At 46.8% G+C, this 19051-nt stretch overlaps 1 protein-coding gene across 1 annotated transcript in view; it reads left to right on the top strand.

Annotated features, from left to right (window-relative positions):
* The window catches only part of LOC309563347 (membrane-spanning 4-domains subfamily A member 4A-like), a gene marked incomplete at both ends in the record, with an annotated part of 139636 nt that overhangs the window by 75293 nt on the left and 45292 nt on the right, over positions 1–19051 (top strand). The gene's annotated exons all lie outside the window — the stretch shown is intronic.

A 19051-nucleotide genomic window follows, 5' to 3' on the forward strand; every position in this document is an offset into this window, starting at 1 on the left:
AGGGACCCCGATGATCCTCCATGTCACTCCAGGGGCACCTGATGTTCCTCCATGTCATACCCAGAGACCCTGATGTTTTTCCATGTCACACCTGGTGACCCCGAAACCCTGTTACACCCGGTGATCCCTATCCCCCATGGCACACGTGGTGACCCTGATTCCCTTTCACACCAGGGAACCTCCATTTCACACCTAGGGACCCTGATCCCCTGTTCTTGGGACACACACTGGGCGGTATGAAGAGAGTGGCCCGCACTCTGCCCTCCTTCACCGTGATCCTGCTGATTCCTTGTTCTAGGATGCTCCTCTTCTGGACCACAGTGCTCACCACAGCTTCAACTGGCTCCTGGTGAAGGGAGAAGCAGCAGTCCGAGAACTCCGCACGTCCTAATCCCAAACCTCCTCAGACCATTTCGGTGCCTCCTCGTTTCTGCTCCAGTAAAGGTGCCACCCTCCAGTGCCAAGCTTGGCGTCAGGTTCAGCTCTCCTCCGCTCCCTGCTTAATACCGACCCAGGAAAATGAACGGCTGCCCACCAGCTCAATGCAGAGAGTCACTTCCTGCCCAGGGTTTACACCATTCAGCTCCAGCCAAAGAGGATCATCATGCAGGCAGCACTCCTGTGGGCTACCTTCCTGCCTCTTGGCCCCCCCCCAACAGTGGTGGAAAGCCAGGGCCTGGTAGTTCAGCCATTGCCCCAGACACCTGGCATCTTCCTCTGTCCATTCTTCCTCCCCCACTGCCACCCCCTCCCCTCAGCTCAGGATCATTCATGATGGACAGAGAGTGCCAACTCATGGCTGCACCCCTAGGTTGCAATGCGCCCTAGGCGGCTGCCTAGTTTGCCTAGTGGAAGCACCGGCCCTGATGACCGCACAATTGTCAGGAAAACAACGCAGTGCCGTAATGCAAAAAATGGCCTGGTCCGGGAGGGGGTAAAACCTTCCTGAGCTGAAATGGTTAAACAAAAATCGGACGTTGCGTTCACTTATGATAATACATTTATAGACTGCACCTTCAGATTTTGTCATCTAAAAGTCAGAATCGGTTGTCGAAAGCACTATACTAACGAGCATATAATCAGCTGATCACTCGTCTTACGGAATTATACTTCCCATTTTCATGTTGTGTGTACGGGCCTTGGGGCTTCATGTGCACTACAGGATCACGCCTGAAAGTACTGTATGGTAAATACACATAATTACAGATTTATTGATAACACAATAAAATCCAGTTGAAAAAAATATATAGCGCTAATTTGTAGAATATAAAACATGAAGCCATAAATTTCTTCACAATCATAATGATATAATACACTGCCTGGCCCAAAAAAAAGTCGCCACCAAAAAAAAAAAAAAAGATCACACACTTTAATATTTAATTTGCTTTGATTACGGCACAAATTCGCGGTGGCATTGTTTCGATAAGCTTCTGTCACAAGATTTATTTCCGTCCAGTGTCCGTTCATTTTCCACCAAGATCTTGTATTGATGATGGGAGAGTCGGACCACTGGGCAAAGCCTTCTCCAGCACATCCCAAAGATTCTCAATGAGGTTAAGTTCTGGACTCTGTGGTGGCCAATTCATGTGTGACAATGATGTCTCATGCTCCTTGAACCACTCTTTCACAATTTGAGCCCAATGAATCCTGGCATTGTCCTCTTGGAATATGCCCGTGCCATCAGGGAAGTAAAATTCCATTGATGGAATAACCTGGTCATTCCGTATATTCAGGTAGTCAGCTGACCTCATTCTTTGGGTACATCCAGTAACTATCCAATAGGATAGTTACTGGATGTGCCCAAAGAATGAGGTCAGCGGACTACCTGAATATACTGAATGACCAGGTACAGGCTCGAACATCGCCTGTACGGCAAACACCCGAATTTGCAGGGTGTCCCCCCCCCCCCCGAACGCCCTGCAATGCACTGTGCGTATGGGTGCAGTAAATATCAGGTTGTTAAGGAGCAGGACTGGAAACCCGTCGTGGCATCATTACCAACAATGAGTCATCAGCTGTCAATGGGCTTCCCTACTGTGACAGCTGAATGAAAAAAAACATTGTCGGCAATAATGAAGTGAAATAAATCATGGGGGTCTACCCCTTAATCTATCCTAGGCCCTTATTCAAGCATGTAGCCCAGCAGGCCAGGGAAGGGGGGGGGGGGTGAGTGCCCCTCCCTCTCTTGAACCATACCAGGCCACATACCCTCAACATGAGGGGATGTTTTGAGGAAGAGGTGGCTCTGCCCTCCACCCCAAAGCACATTGTCCCCTTGGGACAAGGGCCTCTTCCCGAAAACCCTGGGCTATGGTTGTCAGGGTCTGAGGGTGGGGGGCTTATCCAAATCTGGAAGATCCTTTTAGTAAGGGGGCCCCCAGATCTAGGCCGCCCCCATTTGAATGAGTATGGGGTACATTGTACCCCTACCTATTCACCATAAAAGTTTCAAAAAGTAATAAAAACACAGAGATAATTTTTGAGATTTAAAAAAAAAAAAGGTATCCCCATGTAGATCCATCATCAATCATGACGGTGATGAGGGGATCCCACACCATTTTTTCATTAAAATCCGGCATGGGGTTTCCCTTAACCACTTGCCGTCTGCTTACGGTAATAGTACTGCGGCAAAGTGGCTCGTTATCGTCTGACGACATAGATCTACGTCATCAGACACTCCCCTTCCTCGGCGGCGCGCGCGCGCCACCGGAGGCTCGCTCCCGCTGTATTCAGTCACAGCGGGAGTCGGGCCAGGGGAGGAGCAGCGGTGATCACCGCTGCTCTTCCCCGATCGCCGGGGATCTAGTGTGGAGATCCGCCCGCTTGTGTAAACACAAGCGGGCGGATCTCCTAAGTGACAGGCAGGGTCAGATTGCTGAACCCTGGATCTGTCCTTGTGTCACTCAGTCACCTCCCGCCCCACACAAGTCAGTAAGCACCAGGCATACATTAACCCCTCCCTCTCCAATAAAATTAACCCCTTCACTGCCAGTGTCATTTTTACAGTAACAGTGCATATATATAGCACCCCAAAAGTGTCAAAAATGTCAAACAAGGGTCGGATCTGTCCGCCGCAATGTCGCAGTCCCGCAAAAAAAATCGCAGAGAGGCGCATGCGCGGAGCTCTCCAAGATGGCCGCTTAAGCCCGGAGCTCCGTGCCACCCCGACACTGTCTCCCGCCCCGAGCCGGTGAACGGACATCTATCCGCACCCGGAGACGCCAGCCCGATTCCCCACGATCCCTGGAACCGGTACATGCCACATAGCAGAGTCCGGAGAGACCTCAGACCGGCATACCAAGCTGCACAGTCGGAGTCCGCTCGAGCCAAGATGGCGGATCCGGCGCCTCACACAGCGGAGATGGAGGAAGGGGAATCCTCACAGGCGCATCACGACATCGGCGGTGCACAGTACCTCACCCCAAAGGGCGCAGTGAGTACTCACTTGCTTCTTACTCCGTCCCCGGCATCCACGGAATCCCTGTTGGAACGGATGGCGGCGGATTACTCACTGTCCCCAGTCTGTGATTCTCCCGCCATCATTCAGCACAGTTCTGGCCTACTGTGCTCCGCCGGGCCTGACACCTCACATTCAGATGACATCATCTCTAGGATGTCGGTCCTCCTGAACGATGGTCTCACACAAGTCGCATCTAAGATCACTTCTGATCTCAAAATGGATCTTCAGAACCTGGGATCGCGTATGGAAGCGATCGAAAATAAATTGGACATGACGATCGCAAAAACTAATCAACATTCCACCCTAATACACACCCTGCAGGAGCAAGTGGATTCTGCCTTGCTTAAAGCAGAAGATTTGGAAAATCATTCGCGCAGGGAAAACTTCAGACTGAGAGGACTTCCAGACACAGTCACAGATATCCCTGCTGCCATCCACAGTCTGATTAAGGATCTCATCCCGGAGATACCGGATCACAAACTTGAACTGGATAGAGCCCACAGGGCTTTAGGCCCTCCTAGAAAGGACGGTAACCCGAAAGACGTGGTAGTTAAACCTCACTTTTACACAGTTAAGGAGGAAATCATTAAAAGAGCACGCAATGCCCCTCAGCTCACATGTCTCGGACACCCGGTGCAAATTTTCGCTGATATTGCTCCGTCTACCATTCAACGACGAAGGGCATTGAAACCACTGCTTACCGTCTTGGCTCAAAAAGAAATTAAATATTGGTGGGCATTCCCTTTTGCATTGAAGTTTTCCCTAAAGAATAAAACATACTCCTTCTCCAGTCTTCAAGACGGCGAGAGACTGCTCCTTCACCTCAATATTCTCTCACAATCCCCGGAACAACATCACCCGTCTACCAACCCAGGATCCTCTAAACGCCCGATCCCAACGAGTCCTCTGACGCCCGTGTGGAACAAAACCAAATTCAAGCGATCCAAGGACAGTAATCCTCCGTGAACTCTCTGGTCATTTTCTATTTTTTTTTCACAATTCTCAAACTTGAGAACGTGGTTCTCTGTGGACATCTCTTTTTGTGGTCCATTTGACGTCTGATTATACCTGACTTGCTGTGACTTTAATAGATCCCTTTTTCCCTTTTTTTTTTTTTTCTTCTTCCTCTCCCCAAAGTGGGGTCTGGAGCTCTTCCCACAACGTATGGTCCATCTTAGTATGTAGCTTATCTCACCATGCCCCCATGAGGCATGCCTAGATCAACCGCATCTCATATTGGTTTACAGTTATGGCGATCTCTATGTCTGGGGGTTTTTACTCTATGTTTAGTTAACTTGGTTCACCTTTATATGCGCACTTTGATGTTTTTTTTGTTATGTTTCAGATGGGCGGGACCCTGTCGGAGTGGTCGGATGACGCCTCCACCTGTCACCAGGGAACTCTATATTCTGGTCTTCCCGGTGTGACAGACCCCTTTCCCACATCAGGGGGACGGGACATTGACTACCTACCGGTTCGGATTGATGCAGATCGCAATCCGATGCCGAATGTCCTTTTTGGACGTTGATCTGCGCCTTCTTTTTTCTCTAATCTTTCTCTTTCTTCCTTTTCTTGCAGCCGTGCTCTGGAGTGGTTCTGCCGCCTGTCGCACCACGCCAGGTACCAGCTCGTCAAGCCTCAGCATTATCTATGATTTACACACTACTAATGGGGTAAGTGGTTTATCGTTCCATGGGCTTCTCTCTTTCGGACAAAATGTCATCTTCTAAGGTCTCCGCTCCACGTCTCCGCTTAGCTACACATAATGCTCAGGGTCTCAATTCTCCCGTGAAACGTAGGAAAGCATTTCAGGAGATGCACCATAGGAAAATAGATGTTTTGCTACTTCAGGAAACTCATTTCCCGAAATCGTATAAACCCAGATTCCTACATGCCAAGTTCCCCGCCTTTTATTTAGCTAGCGCGGACACCAAAACTTGCGGAGTTGCGATTCTATTCGCCAAGTCTTGTAGATTCACTTGTACTTTGGAATTAGCGGATGAGGGAGGTAGATTTTTGCTGATTAAGGGCACGATTGATGGCCAATTATACTCCTTCGTATCCTACTACGCCCCTAACTACAATCAATTAAAATTTTTCCAAAATATGTTTAGAAAACTTCTCCCCCATTTGGAGGGCCATATAATTTTTGGAGGGGATTCCAACACAGCCTTCGATTTCAGCCTGGATAAGTCCAGACCCCCGGGAGCCCAGTCAATAAGACCCACTAAGTTCAGCCTGAAAATTGCCAAGTTGCTTCAACAAACCGGATTGATAGATTGCTGGAGGGAATTCAATCCCACAACCAGAGATTATACCCACTTCTCCCACCCACACCAGACTTACGCACGCATCGACCACATTCTCATGTCTACTACCTTGCTGCCGTATGTCCAATCCGCGTCTATTGTAGACGCGGTATGGTCGGATCACTCCATGGTTGTGACAACAATCTCCCGACCCCATCCCGCTAATGCCGCTTTCCACTGGAGGCTTAACGAATCTATGCTTAGCGAGCCCTGCAGAGTATCCGAAATCGAAAAGGCTATCTCCGAATATTTTCTTCTCAACGATAACGGGGACACGTCCTCGGAGATGTTGTGGGCGGCTCATAAATCCACCATTAGGGGCACCCTAATCCGCATGTCTTCTAACCTTAAACGGGAAAGACGGGCACATATTGATAAATTGGAACAGGACTATTCTGCCCTGCTCATTAAACATAAGGCAAAACCCTCATCTGTTCCCATACGTACGTTGGATGAGGCCAGGGCTGCACTTAACCTTGCCCTCACCAGCTCGGCGGAAAAGTATCTGAGATGGCAGGGAGCCAAGTTTTATCACCACAGAGATAAAATTGGGTCCATGTTGGCATCTAAACTGAAACCTCAAGTTCGTGTGACCCATATCCCCAAGTTCTCTCTTCCAGGGGGTCAAAAGTCACAAAACCCCAAACGCATCCTGCCGGCCTTTGCAGACTATTTCAAAAACCTGTACTCTTCGGATAGGGTAGGGGCTGATTTAGAACTGGACCTTTTTCTCTCGGATCTCGATATTCCTACGCTATCCTCTGACCATAGAGCTGAGCTTGATGCGCCCTTTACAGAGTCTGAGGTCACAGAGGTTATTAAATCGCTAAAATTGAATTCAGCACCTGGCCCGGATGGCTTTCCTAACCTATATTATAAAACTTTCCAATCATCGTTAACCCCCCACTTAGTCAGATATTTCAACGAAATACGCTCGGGCAACCCGCTAGATAGAGACAGTAACTCGGCCTTCATCTCCGTTATCCCCAAGCCCGACAAAGATCCCGGGGAAGTTAGCAATTATAGACCCATATCCCTGATAAATAACGATTTGAAAATACTAACTAAAATCCTAGCTAATAGATTATCCTCTTTTATAACTTCATATATTCATAAAGACCAGGTGGGCTTTATGCCAGGTAGGCAGGGTCCTGACCAAATTAGAAGGGCAGTGGATATTATCACGGTACTCCAATCAGGGTGGGATGGTTCGAGACGCCAGGAGGGACTGTTGCTTTCGGTTGACTTGCAGAAAGCGTTTGATTCTGTAGAATGGTCATTAGTGTTGAGCGAACACGGACTGTATTATTCGTGTTCGTACCGAATAATTGGATTTTTTTTACCCGAACACGGACACGGACACTTTACTGTATGTTCGGGTAAAAATCCGTGTTCGGTCGTTTTATTTCCGGGTTTTGCATGCTTTGGCGCTCTTTTCATGGCGGGCTTTCAACAGCCAATCAACAATCGTTTAACTGGTGTGCCTTAAGCCATCCCAGCCATGCCTGCAAATGTCTTAGTAGCTGTGATTGGCCGTCTGAAGCATGTGACCAAGTCTTTATAAGTTCGAGGCAGCCGCCGCAGCAGCGTCATTCTGCTGCTTAGCTAAGGGACAGAGCACACATCAATGTGCTGGCTGCTGATTAGGGAAAGATAGGCAGGAAAAAAACATTTGTGTCCGGATAGAATTGAGGGACAGGTCGGAGTGTTTAGGCAGGGCGAGTTGTAGGCATTTTAGGGATAGAGTCTGCTGAATTATAGGGTCAGTGTCTTCTACAAACTACAATCGATATTGCTGTGTGGGGGGTGGGGTGAATCTGCACTCAATCCTGATCTACGATCTCTTCTCAATCCTGTTAGGGACAGAGTCTGCTGAATTTTAGGGAAACTGTGTTCTACAAACTACAATCAATATTGCTGTGTGGTGTGGGATTGGAGATAGGCAGGTGTCAGTGATCCACATCCATTTTTCTGTGTGTGAGCTGCAGTGAACACAATCTTTTTGGGCTGCAGTGAACACAATCTTTTTGGGCTGCAGTGAACACAATCTTTTTGGGCTGCAGTGAACACAATCTTTTTGGGCTGCAGTGAACACAATCTTTTTGGGGTGCAGTGAACAAAATCTTTTTGGGGTGCAGTGAACACAATCCTTTTTGGTGTGCAGTGAACACAATCTTTGTGGGGTGCAGTGAACAAAATCCTTTGTGGGGTGCAGTGAACACAATCTTTTTGGGGTGCAGTGAACAAAATCCTTTTTGGGGTGCAGTGAACAACATCCTTTTTGGGGTGCAGTGAACACAATCTTTTTGGGGTGCAGTGAACAAAATCCTTTATGGGGTGCAGTGAACACAATCTTTTTGGGGTGCAGTGAACACAATCTTTTTGGGGTGGAGTGAACAACATCCTTTTTGGGGTGCAGTGAACAAAATCCTTTTTGGGGTGCAGTGAACAAAATCATTTTTGGGGTGCAGTGAACACAATCTTTTTGGGGTGCAGTGAACACAATCTTTGTGGGGTGCAGTGAACACAATCTTTTTGGGGTGGAGTGAACAACATCCTTTTTGGGGTGCAGTGAACAACATCCTTTTTGGGGTGCAGTGAACACAATCTTTTTGGGGTGCAGTGAACACAATCTTTGTGGGGTACAGTGAACAGAATCTTTGTGGGGTGCAGTGAACACAATCTTTGGGGGGTACAGTGAACACAATCTTTTTGGGGTGCAGTGAACACAATCTTTGTGGGGTGCAGTGAACACAATCTTTTTGGGGTGGAGTGAACAAAATCATTTTTGGGGTGCAGTGAACAACATCCTTTTTGGGGTGCAGTGATCAAAATCCTTTTTGGGGTGCAGTGAACACAATCTTTTTGGGGTGCAGTGAACAAAATCCTTTGTGGGGTGCAGTGAACAGAATCTTTGTGGGGTGCAGTGAACACAATCTTTGGGGGAGTACAGTGAACACAATCTTTTTGGGGTGCAGTGAACACAATCTTTGTGGGGTACAGTGAACAGAATCTTTGTGGGGTGCAGTGAACACAATCTTTGGGGGGTACAGTGAACACAATCTTTTTGGGGTGCAGTGAACACAATCTTTGGGGGGTACAGTGAACACAATCTTTTTGGGGTGCAGTGAACACAATCTTTGTGGGGTGCAGTGAACACAATCTTTGGGGGGGTACAGTGAACACAATCTTTTTGGGGTGCAGTGAACAACATCCTTTTAGGGTGCAGTGAACACAATCTTTGTGGGGTGCAGTGAACAACATCCTTTTAGGGTGCAGTGAACACAATCTTTGTGGGGTACAGTGAACAGAATCTTTGTGGGGTGCAGTGAACACAATCTTTGGGGGGTACAGTGAACACAATCTTTGTGGGGTGCAGTGAACACAATCTTTGTGGGGTGCAGTGAACACAATCATTGTGGGGTGCAGTGAACTCAATCTTTGTGGGGTACAGTGAACACAATCTCATACTTCTGAAGATTTGAGGGTGCTGCCTGTTCCATACTCCCCCTACTCCTCATCTAGCCTTTTAGGGGTACAAACAATAGTAATTGGGGCCTAGTGTGGTTGTGTACGTGTGATATACATACACTTTTTTTGGATCATATTTTCTATTCCGCTATTTAATCAAAAACCTTTGGGGATCAGTTAAATTGGGGGATAGTCTGTGTTGGTACGTGTGAGAGAGATCCACCTTTCCAAGTTGTTGGGGTTCATCTCATACTTCTGAAGGTTTGAGGGTGCTGCCTGTTCCATACTCCCCCTACTCCTAGCCTTTTAGGGGTACAAACAATAGTAATTGGGGCCTAGTGTGGTTGTGTACGTGTGATATACATACACTTTTTTTGGATCATATTTTCTATTCCGCTATTTAATCAAAAACCTTTGGGGATCAGTTAAATTGGGGGATAGTCTGTGTTGGTACGTGTGAGAGAGATCCACCTTTCCAAGTTGTTGGGGTTCATCTCATACTTCTGAAGGTTTGAGGGTGCTGCCTGTTCCATACCCCCCCTACTCCTCATCTAGCCTTTTAGGGGTACAAACAATAGTAATTGGGGCCTAGTGTGGTTGTGTACGTGTGATATACATACACTTTTTTTGGATCATATTTTCTATTCCGCTATTTAATCAAAAACCTTTGGGGATCAGTTAAATTGGGGGATAGTCTGTGTTGGTACGTGTGAGAGAGATCCACCTTTCCAAGTTGTTGGGGTTCATCTCATACTTCTGAAGGTTTGAGGGTGCTGCCTGTTCCATACCTCCCCTACTCCTCATCTAGCCTTTTAGGGGTACAAACAATAGTAATTGGGGCCCAGTGTGGTTGTGTACGTGTGATATACATACACTTTTTTTGGATCATATTTTCTATTCCGCTATTTAATCAAAAACCTTTGGGGATCAGTTAAATTGGGGGATAGTCTGTGTTGGTACGTGTGAGAGAGATCCACCTTTCCAAGTTGTTGGGGTTCATCTCATACTTCTGAAGGTTTGAGGGTGCTGCCTGTTCCATACCCCCCCTACTCCTCATCTAGCCTTTTAGGGGTACAAACAATAGTAATTGGGGCCTAGTGTGGTTGTGTACGTGTGATATACATACACTTTTTTTGGATCATATTTTCTATTCCGCTATTTAATCAAAAACCTTTGGGGATCAGTTAAATTGGGGGATAGTCTGTGTTGGTACGTGTGAGAGAGATCCACCTTTCCAAGTTTTTGGGGTTCATCTCATACTTCTGAAGATTTGAGGGTGCTGCCTGTTCCATACCCCCCCTACTCCTCATCTAGCCTTTTAGGGGTACAAACAATAGTAATTGGGGCCTAGTGTGGTTGTGTACGTGTGATATACATACACTTTTTTTGGATCATATTTTCTATTCCGCTATTTAATCAAAAACCTTTGGGGATCAGTTAAATTGGGGGATAGTCTGTGTTGGTACGTGTGAGAGAGATCCACCTTTCCAAGTTGTTGGGGTTCATCTCATACTTCTGAAGGTTTGAGGGTGCTGCCTGTTCCATACCCCCCCTACTCCTCATCTAGCCTTTTAGGGGTACAAACAATAGTAATTGGGGCCTAGTGTGGTTGTGTACGTGTGATATACATACACTTTTTTTGGATCATATTTTCTATTCCGCTATTTAATCAAAAACCTTTGGGGATCAGTTAAATTGGGGGATAGTCTGTGTTGGTACGTGTGAGAGAGATCCACCTTTCCAAGTTGTTGGGGTTCATCTCATACTTCTGAAGGTTTGAGGGTGCTGCCTGTTCCATACCCCCCCTACTCCTCATCTAGCCTTTTAGGGGTACAAACAATAGTAATTGGGGCCTAGTGTGGTTGTGTACGTGTGATATACATACACTTTTTTTGGATCATATTTTCTATTCCGCTATTTAATCAAAAACCTTTGGGGATCAGTTAAATTGGGGGATAGTCTGTGTTGGTACGTGTGAGAGAGATCCACCTTTCCAAGTTGTTGGGGTTCATCTCATACTTCTGAAGGTTTGAGGGTGCTGCCTGTTCCATACCCCCCCTACTCCTCATCTAGCCTTTTAGGGGTACAAACAATAGTAATTGGGGCCTAGTGTGGTTGTGTACGTGTGATATACATACACTTTTTTTGGATCATATTTTCTATTCCGCTATTTAATCAAAAACCTTTGGGGATCAGTTAAATTGGGGGATAGTCTGTGTTGGTACGTGTGAGAGAGATCCACCTTTCCAAGTTTTTGGGGTTCATCTCATACTTCTGAAGATTTGAGGGTGCTGCCTGTTCCATACCCCCCCTACTCCTCATCTAGCCTTTTAGGGGTACAAACAATAGTAATTGGGGCCTAGTGTGGTTGTGTACGTGTGATATACATACACTTTTTTTGGATCATATTTTCTATTCCGCTATTTAATCAAAAACCTTTGGGGATCAGTTAAATTGGGGGATAGTCTGTGTTGGTACGTGTGAGAGAGATCCACCTTTCCAAGTTGTTGGGGTTCATCTCATACTTCTGAAGGTTTGAGGGTGCTGCCTGTTCCATACTCCCCCTACTCCTCATCTAGCCTTTTAGGGGTACAAACAATAGTAATTGGGGCCCAGTGTGGTTGTGTACGTGTGATATACATACACTTTTTTTGGATCATATTTTCTATTCCGCTATTTAATTTAACTGGGCCTCCATGCGAGACCTGTGTGCCTTGTTGCGCTGTTTTGAGTACTCCACCAACATGGCCAGTGGCAATGACGCCGTTCTCAGCTTAACTATCCCACTTCTATGCCTCCTTGAAAAAACAATTCGGGCGATGATGGAAGAGGATGTGGCACAGGATGAGGAGGAGGAGGAGGATGAAGAGGTAACATTTCCAAGGCTTTCAGGGCAGTCATTCGCAAGGGGCTCCGAGGGTGGGTTCCTGCACACGCAAACGCCAGGGACGCAATTGTCCAGCAGGGGCACAGTTCTGGAGGATGAGGAGGATGAGGAGGAGGAGGAGCTGGAGGTGGAGATGGAACCATGTTCACAGCAGGGTGGCACCCAGGCCAGCTCATGGCCATCACTGGTGCGTGGCTGGGGGGATACAGAGGACACGGACGATACACCTCCCACAGAGGACAGCCTTTCGTTGCCTCTGGGCAGCCTGGCACACATGAGCGATTACATGCTGCAGTGTCTCCACAACGACCGCCGAGTTGCCCACATTCTAACTTGTGCTGATTACTGGGTGGCCACGCTGCTGGATCCCCGTTACAAGGACAACGTACCGTCCTTAATTCACTCACTGGAGCGCGATCGCAAGATGCGCGAGTACAAGCGCACGCTGGTAGACGCCATGCTGCTGGCATTCCCATCTGACAGCGGGGCCACAGTGGAAGCACAAGGCAGAGGAGGAGGAGGAGGAGGTCGCCAACGCAACCAGGGCACCGCCAGCACCTCAGAAGGCAGGGTTAGCATGGCCGAAATGTGGAAAAGCTTTGTCAGCACGCCACAACAAACAGCAGCACCAGCAGCTCAGATGGAACGTGTTAGCAGGAGGCAGCATTTTACCAACATGGTGGAGCAGTATGTGTGCACACGCCTACATGTAGTGAATGACGGGTCTGCCCCCTTCAACTTCTGGGTCTCCAAATTGGGCACATGGCCTGAGCTTGCCCTTTACGCCTTGGAGGTGCTGGCGTGCCCTGCAGCCAGTGTATTATCTGAACGGGTATTTAGCACGGCTGGGGGCGTTATAACAGACAAGCGCAGCCGCCTGTCCAGAGACAATGTGGACAAGCTCACGTTCATTAAAATGAACCAGGCATGGATCCCACGGGACTTTTCCGTACCTTATGCAGAATAGCAATGGATACCGACCTTACCCACCCATTGTTCCATTTTTGCTCTTTCTCACTCTTTTGGGGTGTACCCTCATTTAAAATTTTTGAAAAGAAGCAGTGTTGGCTACCTCGTCCTCCTCCTCAGGGCCAGATTAATGTAGGGGCTATTGGAGCTGCAGCTCCAGGCCCCTACCTTTTATATAGGCCCCGGGTTGGCCATATTCACTGTTACCGCTCTTCTGTCACTTGTAAACACAGAAGTCTGGCTTCTATGCTCGCTTCCCCAGGCAGCACCCTCAGAACCTCCCCACACAGCGTGAAGGCCGGACAAGGAGGGACAGTTGGCGATGCATGGATGTGTTTATGGGCTTCAGAGACAGCATCCCATGTTGAATTAGGCATGCATGGCTGCACCCTTCCTCCTCTGGGTGCATGGCAAGGCACGGCCCTTAAGGCCCTTCAAAATCCTCAGCACCAAGCCCATGATGCTGTTAATCCGGCCCTGGTCCTCCTCCACCGCCGCTTCCACCTACACCGCCCATAGGTGTGCGCAGCCTATTGCATTAAGGTGTGCACCCCAAAGTTGAAATACACATGCATGTGTTTGCCAGCAGGGAGAGTAATGTATCGGGGCCATGTACCTGTAGGCAAGGAGAAATAGAGCAGAGCAGGTCCCAGGGAGATCTTTCCCATCTCCTCACTGGCAATGCTATGTGCCCTAGGTGATTAGGGTGTGCCCAGGCACACCCAGCACACCCTGTGCGCACGCCTATGTCACCGCCACATCCACCACCACCTCAACCTCCCTCCTACTCCATATGGGCCTCGTCCTTCAGAGATGAAGAAGAACATTGTTTTATTTTTCTGTTTTTTTTTGTTGTTTTAAGTTATTTCCCTATCCACATTTGTTTGCAGAGCACTTGCCATGCTCTTAATTACGTTTTGCTGCCATTTGCAGCACTCTAGCCCTTTCCTTTGGTGTTTTAGAGCCATTTTAGTGCCTTAAAGTTCGGGTCCCCATTGACTTCAATGGGGTTCGGTGTCCGGGAAAAGTTCGGTAAAAGTCCGGGACACGGACCCGGACTTTTTTTTAAAGTTCGGCCGAACCCGTCGAACACGGACATCTAGGTGTCCGCTCAACCCTAATGGTCATACCTTTTCACGCTCCTAACCAGATGGGGATTTGGTGGTAAATTTATGGGTATCATGCGCTCACTGTATTCCACGCCCACAGCTAAGGTTAGGTATCAGGGGTTCTACTCAGACCCTTTCCCAATCTCAAAAGGCACAAGGCAAGGATGCCCCCTATCACCCTTGATTTTTGCAATCGCCATAGAAACCTTGGCGTTGGCCATCCGTGCGGATCCCAACATCAAAGGAGTCTTTTGCGGGCCCTCTGAACACAAATGTGCTCTATTTGCGGACGATCTTCTCTTATTTGTCTCATCCCCTACAACCACCCTACCAAACATTTGTTCAGTACTGGACAAATTTGCAAAAGTTTCGGGACTACAGGTAAATTATGACAAATCCTCCATTCTTAATGTCTCGGTCAACTCCCGGGAAGTCCTCTCTCTCCAATCCTCTTTCAAGTTCCAGTGGAGTGAGTCTCATATTAAATATTTAGGTATAAACTTATCGTCCAGAATAGAACATCTCCATAAACTGAACTACACAGCAATCTATCAATCCTTGGGGAGGGAACTGGCGGACTGGTCTTCCCATAATCTTTCTTGGCTGGGCAGAATCAACTCGATCAAGATGAACGTGCTTCCGAGACGATTATATCTTTTTAGAGCATTACCTATCCCGGTACTCAGGGATCAACTGAAAAAATTCCAAAATACAGTAATAAAATTTATCTGGGGAAAATCGGGCCACAGGCTGCACCGCAAGATACTATTTCAGCCGCGGAAACAAGGGGGACTGGGTGTCCCGAATTTCTGGGCTTATTATCAGGCTGCGAGGCTAGCGCAACTTTCAATTGTGTACTCACGGTTTGAAAAACCGGACTGGGTTCGAATGGAGAGACAGGCGGTACCAACGTATACTTTGGATTTCCTTCTGTGGATCCCCTCCAAAGTAAGACCACCTATCCTAGCCCCTACACTCTCGGCGTCTCTTGCACTTTGGGATACCTTGAAAACTCGGCCGGCCCTGATCTCCCCCATTCAACCGCTCTCCCATATATTCAATAATCCGAAATTCCCACCGGGTATGGATATCAAGGCATTTCGTTGGTGGCTAGATAAGGGCTTATACCGTATAGGGCAATTTTTCACGCCTGGGGGCCCGTACTCACTGAAACATTGCATTGACAAACTAGAGATGCCCAAGTCGGAAACCTTCAGGTTTCGCCAAATTTTTCATTTTCTACAGTCGGTTTCTGTGGGGATGGTGCCCCCTATGGCATTTACGGAGTATGAGACGTGGTGCGGAAACTCGGAGGCACAGAGGGGTGGCATATCATTGATATATTTATCTCTTATGTCTGATGGAACTAGACTACCCTACATGGACGCATGGGAAAAGGATCTAACGGAGTCATGGGAGGTAGAGGAGTGGGGACACATGTTTTTTCGCTCTTTTAAGGGCATCAGAAATATATCCTTGATTGAGGCGAACATAAAAGTTCTGACTCGCTGGTACTTGGTTCCAACGAGAATCCATAAAATGTTTCCCTCCTCCTCTCCACTCTGCTTCCGGGGATGCCAGACTCCTGGTACTATGCTCCACGTGTGGTGGGATTGTCCGCAATTGAGGGGCACATGGAATAGAGTATTCCACATGATCTCTAAAGTCATTGGATATAGAATTCCCAGACAGGCGGCCATTGCTCTGTTAAATGCTAAAGTACCTAAAACGCCCAAATATACACAACAACTGATATTCTTTATTTTTCTGGGGACCAAAATGACTATAGCGGCAGCATGGAAACAACGCACGGTGTCCATCAGGAAAATTAGAAATAAAATTACGTGGATCATGTCACAAGAGAAGATGGTAGCCACACTAACAGATACGGTAACTAAATTTGAAATGGTTTGGGGACCTTGGGCTGCCTATTCAGGAATTTCACTAGTTCCGGGCCTGGCTTAAATTACACTCTCTGGGCGTGCCTTTCCGGTTCACGGCTGCACTCTTTTTCTCCCCCCTTTTCTTCTTCTCCTTCCCTGCTCTTTACCTCTTTCTTTCTCTCCCTATTTCTTCTTATTACTGTGAACGGGGTTGTTTATTACTCACAATTTGTTTCCCTAAGCTAGGGCACACGACACCTTCCCCCCTCTTTTAAACTTGTTGGGGAAGGGAGAGTCATGAAAAGGCTGTTGCAGTCTTCTTGGGGTTTTTTGACTCATAGCCTAGACCGGACTACATGTATACTGGATGTTTCCTTCACCTATCTGTTTTCCTTTTTTGGGGAATCAGTCTGCACACTTTTGTTATTCTTCTTTATTGTGCATTTACCCTGTAACCCAGTTCACGCATACTGTGTTTGCTGTATTTCCTTTGTTCTTGTTATTATTACAACAAAATAAAAATTTTTGAAAGTAAAAAAAAAAATCGCAGATCGCCGCCATTACTCGTTAAAAAAAAAAAAACACCAAAAATGACAGAAATCTTTCCCTTATTTAGTAAACGCAATAACTTTTGCGCAAACCAATCAAAATACGCTTATTGTGAATTTTTTTAACAAACATAGGTAGCAGAAAACAAATTGGCCAAAAATGTAAAAATTTAAAAAAATTAAAAAATTTTGGTAGGTAGCAGAAAACAAATTGGCCAAAAATGTAAAAATTTAAAAAAAATTTAAAATTTTGATTTTTACATTTTTTGGGGGGGAATTTCATATAAAACAAATGTGAAAAATATTGTTGTTTTTTCAAAATTTACGCTCTTTTTTTGTTTACAGCGCAAAAAGTAAAAATCGCACAGGTGATCAAATACCACCAAAAGAAAGCTCTGTTTGTGGGAAAAAAAGGACGTAAATTTCGTTTGGGTATGGCATCGCACGACCGCGCAATTGTCAGTTAAAGTTGCACAGTGCCGAATCGCAAAAAGTGGCCTGGACGTAAGACAGCAAAATCCTCCGGTGGTAAAGTGGTTAAAATCCACATTGTCCCAAAGCCCCCAGATACTTCCCTCTATGTGAATTAGTAAGAGGTATATACAGTAGTACCCCTAATTACTCACAGTACTCACAAAAAATGTAAATAGTAAATAAACACACCGACACTGTCACAAAGTACTGTAATAAACAAAAAAAAAAGTGGTCCACATTGTAAATCCATTATTAGTCATGTTGCTTAGTAATGTAAATTGATGTCAATCACAATGAACTATGTCTGCTCACCTGCTGAAAAACGAAACATGTTGACCTCTCAACATGTCCGTTCCCAATGACTGATCACAATTAAAGACATGTCCATATTTTATCACGACCACATTTGCATTTTTTTTTAAATTTGCATGGAATGTGTACAAGAATATTTTCTCTAATAGTTCATCTGGCTATTTGTTTCTGGTATTTTCTTTTAGAAGTGAGGCTGAAAAATGTCTTCTACCCAGTTTGGCAATAAATTACAGAATAACAACTCTGCTCCCCTACCTGCCTATCCGGGTCCCCTTGGATATAATATATCTCCTAACCCTCAGATGTGGAATGCCCCTACTGCACAACAGTGGAACCCCGCTGCTCCTCAGCAATGGAACAATGTCATACCTCAGATGATCCAGTCACCTGTGTTCCATGAAAAATTTCTGAAGGGTAAACCAAAAGCCCTGGGGGTAAGTGTGAGGAATTTTTTTTTCTGTGTTTTACAAGCTATTCAAGATATGAATGTGTTATACAAGATATTCAATTGATTTTGATGAATGTGCTTGCCTAAACCGAATGTTTAGGAAGATTCAAAGGTAACCATATATTTGTGAATGATCTACTAGGCATTTCAATTTACAACTTCCTTGAAGATAACTTCTCTCCAATTTACTTTGCAGGCCTTCAAGTGTTGGGCAACCACTTGGCATGGGGTCCCCTCTCCTCAAAATCCATACCAGTCCTTTATCTGGGCATGCAGCCTGGCAGGCCAGTAACGGGTTGGGGCTGCCCCTCCTCTGTATAAGTTTCCATGTGGCCTCAGGTGGTCGACCTGAAAGTCAGAGAGGAGCTGAACCCGAAGGTCCTGCTGAGCTGGCCGGAAGGGAGACACTGGAAAGGATCTGATTCTGCATTCAGTATATGAGTACAGATCTGTGTCATGGGCAGTGCTGTATCTTGGCCTAGGCCGACAAGGCGCAGGCCTAGGGCGGCACTTTGCAGGGGGGCAGCAAAAAAGCTGCACACCACATGAAAAAAAGCAGCCTCCTCCCGTCTCCCACGCGAAAAGGGTCCCTGCTGGCTTACGCTACACTTTTAGTTTAGTGCCAGTATTATGGGACGAATTGGACCAGAGGGAAGGGTACAGGAGGCAAATCAGTCTGGTACCCCCATAAAGCAGTCACACTGCTATCTGCTGGTATGATAGGCTGCACTAATGGGCACTGATAGGCTGCATTAATGGGCACTGATAGGCTACACTGGTGGCCACTGATGGGGCTGTACTGATAGCCACTGATGAGGGCACACTGATATGTTGCACTGATAAGGCTGCACTAATGGGCAGTAATGAGGCGGCACTGATGGGCACTGATGAGGCTGAACTTATGGGAACTGATAAAGCTATGCTGATGGGCACCTGATAGACTGTGGTTGTGGTCTGTGGTGTACAGATGACAGGGCGGGTCATAAACCGGAAAGGGGTGTGGCATTTACAGGAAGGGGTGGGTCATATTTAAATTTGGGGGTGCCCAAACATAGTAAGGCCTAGGGCAGCACAAAACCTAAATACACCACTGGTCATGGGGCCTATCCCGAGAGGGCCATCCCTTCAGCTAGAAGGTCAGTGAACGGATGTCAGTCAAGGGAATGCTGGAGAGCGTCCTG

The sequence above is a fragment of the Pelophylax lessonae genome (genome assembly GCF_965119305.1).
Source record: "Pelophylax lessonae genome assembly, chromosome: 9".
Taxonomy (NCBI): domain Eukaryota; kingdom Metazoa; phylum Chordata; class Amphibia; order Anura; family Ranidae; genus Pelophylax; species Pelophylax lessonae.